Consider the following 15600-nt stretch of genomic DNA (forward strand, 5'->3'; position numbering starts at 1 on the left):
ATAACCTTTGTCACATTCGCATGATCCATCTGAGAGGAGTTCTGGAACACACACCACTTACTGCTTAGAATTCCAAAGGTGAACTCCACATAACATCTCACACGGGTAAGGCGGTAGTTGAAAATGAGCCGCTGTTTATCTAAGCCACGCCTAGGGAATGGATGCATCAGGTGAGGGTACAGTCCGAAGCCTTCATCACCCACAATGACAAAGGGTGCTGGAGGTCCTGTAGATCCCGGAAACTGTCTAGGTTCTGGAAGGTCGAGCTGGTTAGACGCCAGCTGTTCGCCTATTCTGGAAGCCCTGAAGATGCCAGCATCCGCAGAGCAATATCGACAATTACAAACCGATAGTCATTATCAGCCAAGGCCAACAGCACCACTGAGAAAAAGTGTTTGTAATTGAAATATTGTGACCGTGAGTGAGCAGTTTTTTTTTTTAACGTGGATGTGCTTACCATCCAGCGCACCAACACAATTGGAAAGCTGTGCAGATTGGAAGAAGCCCTCGGCAATCCAAATTCAGGCTTGGGCTTAGGCATTGACGCTGCTCGAAGTTGCTGTCAGATGACTTCACAGGTAAGCTTCACAATCTGCGAAATAGTCGAGGAAACCCAACAAAAAATGTAAATGTAGTGATGCAAATGCGTTGCTGGTTGCAAGAAGTGTGTGAAAAAAAGATAAATATAAAAATATGCACATACAGGCAAAATATCTGCAGTATGGTGACATGGCGGCAATATGCACAGGGAAAAAGTATACTAATATTGTTTGCAGTGTGGTGACATGGCGTAAAAGGGTACTTATCTTTTCTTACCTCAGAGTGACGATCAGACATTCCTCAGGAGAGATGCAACGTCTCGTGGTGTCCTGGAAGATGAGTCCAGGACAAAGGTCCGCCAGCAGACGATCAAAAGTTCGAACAGACATACGGCAGTAGCTGTGGAACTTGTCCAGTGCGTCCGCAGTTCTGAGTAGAGGATGTTGAAATACCCCTTCCTAGGCCGTTGGGAGATAATGGGGTGAACATAATACCTCCTCCTCTTCGGTACTTCGTCCAGCATTGCTGGTTGCTATCCAAATTGCCTGAAGAGGAGCCAGTTCAGGAGTACATCAGCCACATGAACAGAACACATCTTCACAGTGAGGAATTGCCAAAAACCCCAGCAGCTATATTAGCAGAGGAATCTGACAGAACTCGCACAAAGCAAAGACAAGCAAAAATGCACAAGGAAATGGCTTCTGAGCGATCATGTGACCTTCTAAAGGGGTTGGGACAAGCTTGTGACATAATTTTGTACCTAGACTTTTTTTATTATCCGCATTTTGTGTATTACACACAGATGAACTACGGAGGAGATTTGAGCCACAAACACGGAGCACGGTCCTGGAATTTGCAGACCAGAAAAACACTACGGTTGTGTGCATGAGGCCTAAGTCCATCAGGGGACTCTGATATTAATCACAATACTGTGATTACTCTTGACGAGTTAAAATGTTATGCCAATTCTCAGGGGTTACTCTAGGTTGATTCACTGTCAGTATACTTGATTCTATGTACCTATGCATATTGAACAAAAACGTTCCCCCTATACTGCTGCTTTCATCCAACCTTTATAGATCATTTAATTTCCTATTTCGATACATATATCTTGGATACTATTTACTACTCACCACTACCAGACTTAACATGGATTATTCCTGTAGCGCTATTCACCTGCGACTTCATGTTACTACTTCTACCGTATTAAAACATAATGTTGTAACGGATAAGCATATACTTGCTTTAGAGACATAACTGTGTACCCAATACGATTCCACTATCATGTTGTCTGATGGTATTCCCCTTCCCTTTTTTTTATTTCTTGTTTGTTACAATTATACCTTCGATTATTTGTATAAAAAGAAAGTTTCTTTCAATATATTTTGTGACATTATCTTTGCGATTCATATGGAGATTTAACCCCTTCCCTCTTTAGCCACTTTTGACCTTCCTGACGGCCTCATTTTTCAAATCTGACATGTTTCAATTTATGTGGAAATAACTTTGCTTTAATTAGCTTTAACCTATCCAAGCGATTCTGAGATTGTTTTCTCGTTACACATTGGACTTTATAGAAAGAATTGTATTCGGCACACACTTGATTGAGAATTTAAATAAATCTACGCTAAATACAATTCTTTCTATCTACAACTGGGTTGGGACCCTATTTCGAACACCTGAGAAAACTAGTGCTGTCTGAACAAAACCACACATTGGACTTTATGTTACTGGCAAAAGTTGCTCGATACATCCGGTATTTAATTGTGAAAAACACCAAAATGTAGCGAAAAATTGCAAAAATTGTGCATTTTTCTAAATTTAAATGTATCTGCTTGTAAGACAGGCAGTTATACCACACAAAATTGTTGCTAATTAACATTTCCCATATGTCTACATTAGATTGACATCGTTTTTTGAACATCCTTTTATTTTTTTAGGACGTTACAAGGCTTAGAACTTTAGCAGCAATTTCTCACATATTCAAGAAATTTTCAAAAGGCTATTTTTACAGGGGCCAGTTCAGTTGTGAAGTGGCTTTTAGGGCCTTATATATTAGAAACCTCCAAAAAGTCACCCCATTTAAAAAAAACTTCACCCCTCAAAGTATTCAAAACAGCATTTAGAAAGTTTCTTAACCCTTTAAACGGACAGGAATTAAACAAAGTAGAGGTGAAATTTTGAAATTTCAATTTTTGTTGTTGCAGAAATTAATTTTGAATCCATTTTTTTGTAACACAAAGTTTTACCAGAGGAACACAACTCAATATTTATTGCCCAGGGTCTGCAGTTTTAGGAAATATCCCACATGTGGCCCTAGTGTGCTACTGAACTGAAGCACCGGCCTCAGAATCAAAGGAGCACCTAGTGGATTTTGGGTCTCCTTTTTATTAGAATATATTCTAGGCACCATGTCGGGTTTGAAGAGCTCTTGCGGTGCCAAAACAGTGGAAATTCCCCCAAAAGTGACCCCATCTGGGAAACTAAACCCCTTAAGGAAATTATCTAGGGGTATAGTGAGCATTTTGACCCTACAGGTTTATTGCAGAAATTATTGGAAGTAGGCCATAAAAATGGAAATCTACATTCTTTCAAAGAAAATGTAGGTTTAGCTCATTTTTTCTCATTTCCACAAGGACTAAAGGAGAGAATGCACCACAACATTTGTAAAGCAATTTCTCCCAAGTAAAACAGTACCCCATGTGTGGCTTGGAAGGGAAAGAGCGCTATTTGGCTTTTGGAGCTCAAATTTAGCAGAATGGTTTGGGAGGCCATGTCACAATTGCAAAGCCCCTGAGGGCCCAAAACAGTGGAAACCCCCCACAAGTGGCCCCATTTTGGAAACTACACCCCTTGAGGAAATTATCTAGAGGTATAGTTAGCATTTTGTCCCTGCAGGTTTTTTGCAGAAATTATTGGAAGTAGGCTGTGAAAATGAAAATCTACATTCTTTCAAAGAAAATGTAGGTTTAGCTCATTTTTTCCTCATTTCCACAAGGACTAAAGGAGAAAAGGCACCACAACATTTGTAAAGCAATTTCTCCCCGAGTAAAACAGTACCCCATTGTGTGGTCATAAACAACTGTTTGGACACACGGCAGGGTTTAGAAGGGAAAGAGCGCTATTTAGCTTTTGGAGCTCAAATCTTGCAGGAAAGGTTTGCAGCAGCCAAGTTGCAAAACAGTGAAAACGCCTAAAAAGTGACTCCATTTAGGAAACTACACCCCGTGGTGTAGTGATCATTTTGACCCCACAGGTGTTTCATAGAATTTATCAGAATTGGGCAGTGAAAATAAAAACAATCCTTTTTCTTCAATAAGACGTAGCTTTAGCTAAAAAAAAATTCATTTTCTCAACAAATAAAGGAGAAAAGAACCCCAACATTTGTAAAGCAATTTATCCCGAGTACGGCATTACCCCATATGTGGTCATAAACACATTTTTGGGCACATGGCAGGGCTCAGAAGGGAAGGCTTTCAGAGTACAGATTTTGCTGGATTGGTTTCTGGTCGCTATGTAGCATTTGCAAAACCCCTGTGGGACCAAAACAGTGGAAACTCCCCCAAAACCCAAAAGTGACCCCATTTTGGAAACTACACCCCTCAAGGTATTCACCTAGGGCCGTAGTGAGCATGTTAACCCCGCAGGTGTTTTGCATAAATTAATGTGCACTCAATATTGCAGAGTGAAAATGGGATGTTTCAATAGATATGCCAATATGTGGTGCCCAGATTGTGCCACCATAACAAGGCAGCTCTCTGATTATTATGCTGTGTTTTCCGGTTTTAGAATCACCCTACCTGGTGCACTAATCTTTTGCCTGGACATTCAACAGGGCTCAGGAGTGAAAGAGTACCATGCGAAATTGAGGCCTAATTTGGCGACATATAAAGTATTGGTTCATATTTGCAGGGCTCTGATGTAAAGTAATAAAAGAAACCCCTGAGAAGTGACCCCATTTTAGAAACTACACCCCTACAGGCATTTATTAACGGGTGTAGTGAGCTTTTTCACCCCACAGGTCTTTCTATAAATGATTGCGCTGCAGATGGTGCAAAGTAAAAATTACCATTTTTCCCCAGATATGCCAATTCAGAGGCAAATATGTCGTGCCCAGCTTATGCCACTGGAGAGACACACCCCAAAATTTTTGAAAAGGGTTCTCCCGGGTATGGCGGCGCCATATATGTCGAAGTAAACTGCTGTTTGGGCACACTGTTGGGCTCATATGGGTGGGAGCGCCATTTGGCTTTTGAAGCGCACATTTTGCTTGGTAGTAGTTTTGTTTGAGTATTCCAGTTTGTAATGTGGGGGCATATGTAAGCCGGGCAGAGTATATCACGGGCTTTGTCAGGTGGTATAATAATGGCGTAAACAATAGAATAATCCATAGATGTGTGTTACGCTGTGGAGCAATCCTTTCTGCACAGGCCGGTGTCGCACTGATAAACGGTACGGTGTCTTTACTTATCCCCCTTTTGGTCCATACTCCGCACCTTTGCAGGAGTTTTGCTAGGAAGTGTTGTCCTGGTATAAAACGGGCACCCTCGCTTTTAACAGATATGTTTGGGCCCTCCCCTTCCTGATTCCCTAATTTTAGGACCCCGATAAATCGCCTCTTGAAACAGACGAAATGTTCACCTCGGGCCGGCACAACTGCATATTTTTTATTTCCTGACTTATTGTAGCCTTAACTAATTTTATATTTTCATAGACGTAGTGGTAGGAGGGCTGTTTTTTTGCGGGACGAGCTGTAGTTATTATTGGTACCATTTTGGGGTACATGCAACTATTTGATCACTTTTTATCCTATGTTTTGAGAGGCAAGGTGACGAAAAAACAGCAATTCTGGCATAGTTTGTTTAGTTGTTTTTTTTTATACAGCGTTCACCATGCATTATAAACTACATGTTAACTTTATTCCGCGGGTCAGTACGATTCCGGCAATACGTAATTTATAGCACTTTTTTATGTTTTACAACTTTTTGCACAATAAAATTACTTTTGTAAAAAGAATGTATTTTTTCTATCGCCATGTTGTGAGAACCGTAACTTTTTAATTTTTTCATCGACGGAGCGGTATGGGGGCTTGTTTTTTTGTGAGCTATAGTTTTTCTAGGTATCGTTTTTGAATACATGCGACTTTCTGATCACTTTTTATTTAAATTTTTGTAGGGCAAAGTGACCAAAAACAGAAATTCTGGCATTGTTTTTTTTACGCCGTTCACCGTGTGGAATAAATAACATATTTTTATAGTTTGGGCCGTTATGGTTGCGGCGATACCAAATACGTATGGTTTATTTTTTATTTTTTTTAATAATAAAGGACTTGATAAGGGAAAAAGGTAGATTGTGTTTTATTTTATTACTTGAAACTATTATTATATTTTTTACAACTTTTTACACTTTTCTTTAGTCCCACTAGGGGGCTTGAAGGTCCCATTGTCAGATTTTTTTTCGGATACATTGCACTACCTATGTAGTGCAATGTATTAGATCTGTCAGTCATTCACTGACAGCAAGCCGATTAGTCTTAGCCTCCAGGCGGGGCCTAATTGGCTACCGTAATGGCAGACAGGAGGCCATTGTTAGGTCTCCTGTTGTCATAATAGCAGTCGTGCCATTGCAGGGCACAGCTGCCGATCTTCTAATAACCCCATCGCTGCATCTGAGGGGTTAATGGCAGGGATCGGAGCTAGCTCCGGTTCCTGCCGTTACAGGTCCACCGCTGATGACGCCGGCTCATCTCCGGAGCCGGCGCCATCTTGCTCACGGCTACGGAAGCCTTTCATGCCCCACCTCCGGACAAGGGCTGAAAGTTTACCGTTCTAGGCACACCAGTATTAGGCCTCCGATTGCCATTGCAGCCACCGACACCCCGGCGATTTCATTGCTGGGGTGTCGATGAGCTGCAAACACCTTAAATGTAGCAATCGCTTTTGACGGCTGCATTTAAGGGTTTAATGGCGGGTATCTAAGCTAACTTCGGTCCCCGCCATTACAGCAGGATGTCAGCTAAATATAGCGCTGACATCCGGCGATGGTGGCACCGACTCAGCTTCTGAGCCGGTGCCATGCATTTATCATGTACGACATTTTTCGGGAAGCACTGGCTTTCCATGACGTATACTTACGACAAATGTCGGGAAGCTGTTAATCTGTACTCCTTGTATATTCACTTTAGTGCTTGATGAAGGTCATAAGTGACCAAATCGTTGCACATACATACTGCCAAAATAAAAATAAGGAAAATTATTTCACTCCAGACTGGTGTGCCGAGTACTTTGTTTATAATATTATTGGATTCGGTCCCTATTCGTGCACCCACGTCTACCTGGTACTGTCCGAACCTTCACTAAATTTTTCTGTGTTCAGTCACACCGCTGAGGGATCAGATGTTGCTTTTGCATGGATTTGTACTGCTGCTGCTTCATATTACCCTGAACAATGTAGAGCTTGCCTGTCCTGAAGATGATCATGACACTCCATACTATGAGCTTAGTGGGGTGCTTGACTCATGGATGATTTGGTCTTCCCTCATTTGTGCTCCAGACTGTCGTCTGACATATTGTACTTGCTGCTTAGAACACTGGATGATGCTCTCTTCACTGAAAACAACGTGAATATCAAGCATAATCTTCATAAGTAACAAAATATGCAAAGATATACAGTACTGTGTAAAAGTTTTAGGCAGTTTGGAAAAATGCTGCAAAGTGAGAGTACTTTCAAAAATAGGTGTGGTAATAGTTTTTGCTTTTATCAGTTACCAAAATGCAAAAGAGAAATGATATCAAATCTATATATATATATATATATATATATATATATATATATTTTTTTTTTTAAAAAGGCTTTATAGTTTTATAATACATTATGAGTGTAGATTGCAGCATACAAACATCTGCCTTGGTTGGGTAGCAAAAAGGCCCCTCTGTCAGAGGAAGATCAGTGTGTCGTTATATGAGAATTGCCTCCCATGGGAGGAGAGTGGGTACATAAGGGACATGTTGATATGAACAAACAATCAGGGCAGACGCACAACACAAGCATCCATACATTCCCCTCGACTCATCCCAATCCTCGAAAACTATTCCTAGCAAGGTAAGGATGTGACGGTTGTTTCAGGTGTATTCAGTCATCTGGACCAAATCTTCTCAAACTTGTAAGGACAATTCCTATAAATACACAATTTTTGGTAGAGGTATACACTACCGTTCAAAAGTTTGGGGTCACCCAGACAATTTTGTGTTTTCCATGAAAACACACTTATATTTATCAAATGAGTTGCAAAATGACTAGAAAATATAGTCAAGACAAAAGTCTGCAATGCTGTAATTGCTGCAAATGGAGCATTCTTTGACGAAAGCAAAGTTTGAAGGAGAAAATTATTATTTCAAATAAAAATCATTATTTCTAACCTTTGACAGGTAGTTAAGCAAAAATTCAGACCCTTCTGCAGGACCTTTGTCTGTATTGCCGTGAGGGGATGCTGTGAGAGATTAATAACTCTCAAAGAATCACTCCTCAGCTCAGGACTAACAGGCATTACCTCCTCTGAGGTTCTAATTTCCTGTTCTTTCCTCTTTGAGATCCTCTGAAACCCCACCTTCCTCTGTCCCGTAAAAAAGGGGTTTCTGGGTTGTGGGTGTAGTTCCTGCGGTTATCTGGTGGTACTGTACCTCGTCTCAGAGGGCTAGAGTGTCCCCTGGTTTGGCCCTGGGAAGTGTTCTCCGTTTCTGACTCGGAAGTTTCCGTTATTTCCGTATCTGTATCTGAGAAGTCATGTGAACCTACAAATTTGGAATTAACTCCTTCCCGCTATTGGGCGTGACTGTACGTCCAGATTCAAAGTGAGTTCCCGCACAAGGGCGTACAGTCACTCCCTGTAGATAAAGCCGGCACAGGAGCTGTGCGCGCTTCATCTTCAGCGGCTGTCAGCTGTCATACACAGCTGACATCCCGCTGCAACGGAGTCGATGGCTGGGATCGCCGCCGTTTAACCCCTTCAATGTGGCTGTCAATGGCATCCGCCGCATTGAAGTGGTTGACAGAGGGAGAAGGCTTCCTCTGTCCCCCCTGCGATGGATCGTGGGTGGTGATGGTTGATATGGCAACCAGGAAGCCGTTGCTAGGCTTCCTGGTTGCCCAGGTACGGAAGCCTATTAGGTCCTGCCCGAGGCAGGACCTAATATGCAAACTGTCAGATGAAGAATGACAGTTACAATACACTGCACTACATAAGTAGTGCAGTGTATTGTACCGGGGATCAGAAGATCAGATCTTCAAGTCCCCAGGTAAGTGTAAAAAAAAAAAGTTTAAGAAAAATAAATAAAAGTTTTACCTAATAAAAACAACAATCGCCCTGTTTCCCTGAACAACTCCTTTATAATTAGAAAAAAAATGAAAACATAAAATAAAACTATACATAATAGGTATCGGCGCGTTCGGAATGGCCTGATCTATAAAAATATCACACCGTAATTTTTTTTTATAAAAATCAATGACAGCATTTTATTTTTTGGTTATCTTGTCTCAAAAAAATGTAATAAAAAGTTGCAAGTAACACAAAATGGTACCAATAGAAACTAGAGTTCGTCACGTATAAAACAAGTCCTCCCGCAGCGATATCAACTAAAAAATAAAAGTTATGGCTGTCCGAAAATGGCGACACTAAAACATGATTTTTTTTTAGAAAAGAGTATTTTTATTGTGGGAACGTAATGAAACGTAAAAAAACTATCTAAATTTGGTAACGCTGTAATCGTATCGACCCACAGAATAAAGTTAACATGTTTATACTGCACGGTCTCCGAAAAAATTGAATAAGTAGTGATTAAAAAAAAAATCGCATGTACACCAAAATGGAACCAATAAAAATTATAGCTCGTTCCACAAAAAACAACCCCTCACACAGCTAGGCCAAGGGAGAAATAACACATTATGGCCCTGTTCACACGGAGTTTTTTGCAGGAGGAAAATTCCTCCTGTAAAAACTGACCCTGGAGGTTTTCATGTTTGATGTGGTTTTTGATGTGGTTTTTGAGGCGGTTTTCCAGGCGGTTTTTCAGGCTGTTTTTGCCGAGGTTTTCACATGCATGACATCCTTCTGGGGGTTGTACTTCCTATGAAAACTCCACCCATCCTCCTGCTACATGCCATTTTCTTGAGAAATCTGCTGGACATGGAGCTAAATCAAGAGCAGGGCAGCAGTGGGGTCGCAGTATTGCCCAGAATAAAGGTGAGGAGGCGTCAGATGTGCCTCCTCATGAAGGTGCTTGTTAATGTTGTTCGTCGGCGCAGGTGGCGAGAGGTAAGTTTTGACACACCGTTTTTCTACCCTCCATTACCCCAATGTAGACAAAGCATTCATTTCTGTTCAATACTTTTTTTTTTCACAGGTGGAAGAACAACGGAGAAAACGCCATCGCCGTTACTGGGTGCACCCCATTAACGAACTGCGGCCACAGAGGGGACACATTGGACAGCTGTATGCCGAACTGCGATGGTGAGTTGTTGTTTTTTTCTTATTGCAACTGTATAAAAAAGTGAATACAGAGAAGTATGACCCTGTGTATTTAACCACTAAATGGCATAATTTTTGGCATCCACGCCGTTGGTAGGGGTGTCACTACCGCTGTAGAAACCATACCACCTGCTATGGGGCACACGACATCAGGGTGCCTGTGCCGGCCACCAACACAGCCCCCCCCCCCCATGCCTGGAGATGCCGCTAGCAGATGATATGGCTGTGCCATGCTACATTGAATAGTATCTGTGTGCTTGGACGCAGATCCTATTGAACAGTATGGCATAGCAGGGAGGAATCTCCTTACTCTGCCATAGGCTGGTGGCCATGTTTGTAATGCATTTTTTATCATGTACACAGACAGTATCCCTGCGCAGGCTGGCATGATGACGTCGCTGCATCACGCCGGTCTATGCAAGGATCCCGTTGAGGTTGTGGATCAGCTCATCTCATTGCCTAGGTGAGTATAATGTTTTTTTGTTTTATATGGGGGGCGCTATGTACAAATGGCTTCTGACACTATGTACAGGGGGGCTGTTATGGTTCTTTGATGGCGGCGAATGAAAATCAAAAATGTAACTAATAATACACAAGTGGCTAATCCATTTTGATGTTTCTTTACAGCTATCCTGACAAGTTTTCCGATTTCTGTCGAATGTCTGTCAGCGCCTTTGATCAGCTAGATGTGATCCTGGCAAACCATCTGATCCGTGAGGATACCAACATGAGGAGAGCTATCAGTCCTACGGAGAGGCTGCTAATCACGTTGCGGTGAGTTTATTTTACATGTCTTTTGTGTGTGTTTTGCCTTCTTGACCATGTACTAAAACTATATGAAAAATATTACTGGTTATGGTCAAGATAGGCATGTGGTGAAGATAGTCATGTATAGCTCCTTGTACTAATTTTTTTTTTTCTATCTCTCTTTCAGATTTTTGGCAACTGGGGAGAGTTACGCATCTCTGCACCTCCAATTCCGGGTTGGTAAATCTACCATCTCTGGAATTGTGATGAGTACATGCCACGTGATCTGGCAGCACTTACAGCCCATTTCGATGCCCAGTCCGACCCAGGAGACTTGGTTGCAGGCAGCAGCAGGCTTTCAGTCTGTGGCCAATTTCCCAAACTGCATAGGCGCCGTCGACGGGAAGCACATACGTGTGCAGCAGCCACCGCAATCAGGATCACATTACTTCAATTACAAGAAGTACTTTTCTGTGGTCCTGATGGCGGTGGCTGATGCCTCGTACAAGTTTGTTGCTATCGAAGTCGGCGCTTATGGCAGTACTGGGGACTCCCGGGCGCTACTGACATCGACATTCGGCCAGCGAGTGCTGGTAGATCAGGTGACTCTGCCCCCTCCAAGACCTCTTCCAGGTACCACGCATCCATTCCCTTTCGTCATGGTGGGGGATGAGGCTTTTCCGCTGATGACCAACCTGCTGCGCCCATACCCACGGAGGGCACTGGATGCCCGGAAGAGAGTCTTCAACATGAGGCTGAGCCGGGCACGACGCTTCGTGGAGTGCACCTTCGGGATCATGAGTAGTAAGTGGAGGGTCTTCACCTGTGCAATGCAGTTGGATCCAGGCACAGTTGACATGGTCATTAAAGAGGCTCTGTCACCAGATTTTGCAACCCCTATCTGCTATTGCAGCAGATAGGCGCTGCAATGTAGATTACAGTAACGTTTTTATTTTTAAAAAACGAGCATTTTTGGCCAAGTTATGACCATTTTTGTAGTTATGCAAATGAGGCTTGCAAAAGTCCAAGTGGGCGTGTTTAAAGTAAAAGTCCAAGTGGGCGTGTATTATGTGTGTACATCGGGGCGTGTTTACTACTTTTACTAGATGGGCGCTCTGATGAGAAGTATCATCCACTTCTCTTCAGAACGCCCAGCTTCTGACAGTGCAGATCTGTGACGTCACTCACAGGTCCTGCATCGTGTCTGACACATCGGCACCAGAGGCTTCAGTTGATTCTGCAGCAGCCTCGGCGTTAGCAGGTAAGTCAATGTAGCTACTTACCTGCAAACGCTGATGCTGCTGCAGAATCAACTGTAGCCTCAGGTGCCGATGTGTCCTCGCTCGTCTGACACGATGCAGGACCTGTGAGTGACGTCACAGCAGTGATCAGGCAGAAGCTGGGCGTTCTGAAGAGAAGTGGATGATACTTCTCATCAGAGCGCCCAGCTAGTAAAAGTATTAAAAACGCCCCGATGTACGCACATAATACACGCCCACTTGGACTTTTACTTTTAAACACACCCACTTGGACTTTTGAAAGCCTCATTTGCATAATTACAAAAATGGTCATAACTTGGCCAAAAATGCTCGTTTTTTAAAAATAAAAACGTTACTGTAATCTACATTGCAGCGCCTATCTGCTGCAATAGCAGATAGGGGTTGCAAAATCTGGTGACAGAGCCTCTTTAAAGCTGCCTGTGTGCTCCACAACTATGTTCGCGACTATGACAGTTTGGACATGGGTGTGGATCAACAGGCAGCTTTTAGTGACCTACCTGCCAGTTGTTTTTTTGGCCGTGCATCCAACCGTGCTGTACAGGTGAGAGATGCCTTTGCGGACTACTTCATGAGTCCCGAAGGTGCCGTGCCTCGGCAATTTGCATGCCTCAGTGAACAGCAGCCATTCCAGGACTGATGTTTCTCCTCGTGGGTCCCATCCAACTTGTTTGATCCACAATCCTGTTATCAGATTTCCGCTAATGGATTTATGTTGAAAATGAAATTTTGTTTTGAAAGACATTGTATGTCTTTAATAAATTTTTAAAGTTGCAAAAGTTGTGTTGGCTTTTTTTTCTACTTAGAATGTGTAAGGTCTTGTCCACACGTAACGTATTTTCTTGAGCAATTTTGGTGAAAGTAACAGACTTTCCACTGCTGAAACAACATTCAAATTCAGTCCACTTTCTGCAGCAGGAATTGACACCAATGGTGATGGAAACGGAAAACTGTATTTTCCGTTTGTGTCAGTCACGGATCTGTTTCGACATAGTGCGTCGCAACGGACACCTGGCGCAGATGTGAACAAAGCCCGAGGGTCTGTTGACATCAGCGTTGGCTTTGCATTCAGGGGTTCCATCGGAGGTTTCTGTCGTGGAACCCCTCAATGGAAAGTCAACGGGGAACCCCTTCCATTGATATAAATGGTGACGGAAGCATTGCTAATGGTTTCCGTTTGTCACCGTTACGTCCGGTTTCTGTTTTTTGACAGAATCAATAGCGCTAAGGTTTCAGTTTGACTTTAGGTTGAGGGGTTCACCCGACGGAAACCTCCGACGGAACCCCTGAACGGAAATCCAACACTGATGTGAACAAGCCCTGACTTAAGTCCAATAAAATTAAGGTCCTGTTCACATCAGCATTGGCTTTCCGTGTGAGTGCTAATGTTTTCCATTCGTCACCATTCACCAGTCGACTGTGCTATTGATTCTGTCGTTAAACCGGCAGCATGCCAGAATGGTGACGAAGGGAACCCATTTGCAATGTTTCCGTCACCATTGATATCATGGCTTCACCAGATGTAAATCTCCGACGGAACCCCAGAACGGAAAGGCAACGCTAATGTGAACAGGCCCTAACAGTAAAAAATACACACACACACAATGCAAATAAATGTTAAATACATTATTTATTAAATTATAACATTAACAGTTTTACAACATATCTGTAAATTACACAACCAACAATACTATACAACATATAGGAAAACAAGTTGTTCACCTCCACCCACAGCGCAATCAATAAAAGTTATGGTAACGTGGGGGGGGGTGGAGGGTGTTGAGGCAGTAGGCTGTGGCCCACTGCTGGTAGGGGGGCACGGGAGAAAAGATTGCACAAATTGTGTTCCAGCAGTGGGCAAATAAGGAGCGGGGTAAGGGGCAGGATTGCCTAAAGTTTGTCTCTGGGTGGTGGTGGAGGCCGCGCCAGAAAATTGACCACGACGGGGACCTAAAGCCTGTCGGAAATGGGTGAGAAGTTCACCCACTGCTGGCAGGGCAAGGGTGTGATGAAAGTCTGCCACCGCGCCGAAACTGAAACATATAAAATCATCTTGCCTTTCCGTTGGCAACTGGCGGCAGGAAGATGCCAATGCGTGACCAAAAAGGTCAAATCGGTCATCTGTGCCCACCCTCTGTATAAATGACAAGGTCTCAGTCTCCACCTGTAGTTGCCTGTCCGTTACCCGGGGGGTCCTTCTACGCCCCCGCGTGGAAGAGGTGCTGGTAGGGGGGGCGGGATCACTGACCTGGGTGGCCACAGGGGGGGCACTGTCATGTTGAAGTGGCACTGGTGAGGAGACGGGTGTCTCCTCCCCCAGTGACATTTCAGTGGCCAACAAGCATCCCGTCAGTTCTTCTTCCCCCTCCGCTTCATAATGGGTCGAAGTAGAAGGAGTGGGTTCCCTCTCCATCTGCTGCTGTTCATCTTGGGTGGCAGGGCCCTCATCCTCTTGATAGTTTCCTTCAGTTCTGTGGAAAAAAATACATAAGGACGTAGGAAAACTCCTTTTTAAAATTCAAACATAGGCATCAACAGGGGCGTAGCTAAAGACTCATGGGCCGCGATGCAAAAGTTCTTATTGGGCCCCCCCTCGCAAACTTCTCATGGCCAACGGTCCGCAGCTTTCAGCTGGATCGCTGGGTCTCCTAAGTGACCCAACAATGCAGCAGTAGCAGCCAGGGGCATCACTAAGGGCTTAAAATGTCAGGGCAAATAGCCCCAATACATATGTGTCCGCCCCCAAAAAAAAATGTGTGTATAGGAGACAGCATAGCATATCTATAGCACTACGACCCTATAAACTATGAATAGGATTAAATACATTGGCTCAGCAGACATTATCACACATGATCGGATTAGCTATAGGGTCCAGCTCGCTGACATTGCAGCTCCAACGCTGGACCCAGGAAAGGTAAGAATAATAATTTGGCTTATTTATGTGTTACGGATTCTTTTTGTGTGTTTGTGTTTTTTTACAGGTTCGGTTGTTGGACTACGTCGGATTCGAAGACTTCAATGATGGCGTTTTTTTATTCGCAATAAAATGGTTAATGAGGGTTGTGTTTTTTTATTTCAATAAAATATTTTTTCTATGTGCTTGTATTTTTTTAAACTTTATTATCACCGCCTTAGTAATGGCCGCAGGCTGATTGACAACCTCCATTACTAAGGCGGGGCTTAATGTTAGCCGGTGCAGAGGCTACACTAACCCCCATTATTACCCCGGTACCCACCGCCACCAGGGGTACTGGGAAGAGCCAGGTACGAACCAGTACCCGACCATCTGTAGTGACGGGCAGGCACCGTGGTGGCCGCAGGCTGGTAGTATTAGGCTGGGGAAGGCCAAAAACAGTGGCCCTTTCCACCCTTGTAATCCTGCCTGCTGCTGCTGTGTTGCATCTGGCTGGTTATGAAAATTGGGGGGGACCCCGACATCGTTCTTTCCTATTGTTTTTTAGTTTATTTTTTTTAAATGACGTGGGGTCCCCCCCATTTTTCATAACCAGCCAG

The sequence above is a fragment of the Rhinoderma darwinii genome, chromosome 1 (genome assembly GCF_050947455.1).
Source record: "Rhinoderma darwinii isolate aRhiDar2 chromosome 1, aRhiDar2.hap1, whole genome shotgun sequence".
Taxonomy (NCBI): Eukaryota; Metazoa; Chordata; class Amphibia; order Anura; family Rhinodermatidae; genus Rhinoderma; species Rhinoderma darwinii.